This window comes from Nematolebias whitei, chromosome 19, assembly GCF_014905685.2.
Source record: "Nematolebias whitei isolate Nwh7 chromosome 19, NemWhi1, whole genome shotgun sequence".
NCBI lineage: Eukaryota > Metazoa > Chordata > Actinopteri > Cyprinodontiformes > Rivulidae > Nematolebias > Nematolebias whitei.
This window is the reverse complement of record NC_056516.1, coordinates 28,965,411-28,967,070: the sequence shown is the minus strand read 5'-3', so window position 1 is coordinate 28,967,070 and position 1,660 is coordinate 28,965,411.

The window sequence follows — 1,660 nt, the reverse complement described above, 5'->3', positions numbered from 1 at the left end:
AAACACAGTGAAACATGGATCCAGGTTGCACCTCAGACATGCAAACAAGCTGAAGTTACATTTTCCAGCAGCACCCTATAATCAGACGCCACCATCACGCTGTAGCTGAGCTCACATCATCAAGTGAGTCAAGAGCAGCACTTAAGTTTTCTGAAACAGTTCGGATGTTGAGGAGATGTAACAAATCCTCATGTTTCTAAAATGATGCTTTGCGTAAAGATACTTTGGCTTATATCATAAATAACTTTGTGGCGTGCAGCCTGTACCACCAGGTGAGAATCGTTATCGGACGCTACTTAATGGAAAAGGTGGACATTGATGTTTTCGGCTGTCTGTTACCAAAATATCTCATGAAAATTTGGATAAATTTTAATTAAACTTTTAGAAATTAATCACTGGATTACAACTGTTTTACTTTTGGTGTCAACGCAGTTCAGTACGGCTGCCACAGCTAATCAACATTAGTTAAAATGATTATAACTCAGTCAGTTTGACTAATATTGAGCTATAAGTGGGTGTGGTAGTAGCTGAGAGTCACTCACAACACACGCTATTGAGTGTGACATCATATAAGACATTATTTTTGTGGTTTGACCAAAACAGCAGGTTTTAGTTTAAAACTAAAAATGGACGGGTGATATGCATTCCTTTAATGATTACTAGGCCTTTAATTAACGCATGCGGTCGAGGAGCGAATATGACTCGACTAAAATGCAGCTACGCCTTTAAGTATTCTTAATTCTGCTGATTCATGTTTGTGGTTTTGTTCAACTGGGTTACCAGAATTGCTGTCAACTCTCCACAAGGTATAAATTAGGAGATGGACGTTCAAACTTAAATCTGCGTGTGCTGCACCAGTAAATGGAAAAAGCAGCCGAGACAAATGAATCCTGAGGTTCCACTTCACCTACGTTACTTTCACCTCGCTGCAGACTCAGAGCAATGACAGCAGGGATGACCAACCTTGGATTTATTTTTTTTTTCCATAAAACGAAAAACCTCAAAACCCAGTTTCCGCTGACTAGCTGCTTTTTATTCCCCACTGGATGCAGAGGGGAAACTGGCTCAGGAGGGATGAGTCTGGGAAAACTGCAGCAGCCAAACCAACCAGTCGCCATGCTTTCTGCGGGAATAAGGGTCCAGAGATCCGCTGTGAAATTTGGATGTAACTGATCTGTGACACAGAGGTTGGAGAATATTTGGTCTTTTGGTAACTTAGTCCCTGCTTTTGTGGCTGCCTGCTTCATATATCACACAAACGTCGAGCCGTTGATCTCTTTTAATAAGACTGGGTAGTTTTGATATAAAGATGGATGTTTTTGACAATAAAATAACGGGGGAATCATTTATTTTGGATTCTATTGTCAAAATGTGACAAATACAGACGTCTGGATGAATTGAAATAATGATTTGAAACAAAGCTATCCAAGCCAACAAGCCACTGCAAGCAGCTACTACAAAGCCAGGCTGTTACAATGGAGACATTATTTTTAGATGGTTTATTTAGACAGGTGAACCTCTGCCCATCTTTACTTCTGAATTTCATCCTCTTTAAAATACTTGTTGAACCCAGTCCTACAAGCTGCTCTGGCTGTTTTTTATTCGTACCACTGACTTTTACAGCCTTTTGTTGCGATGCTGCAGTATATGTCGGAAGAGC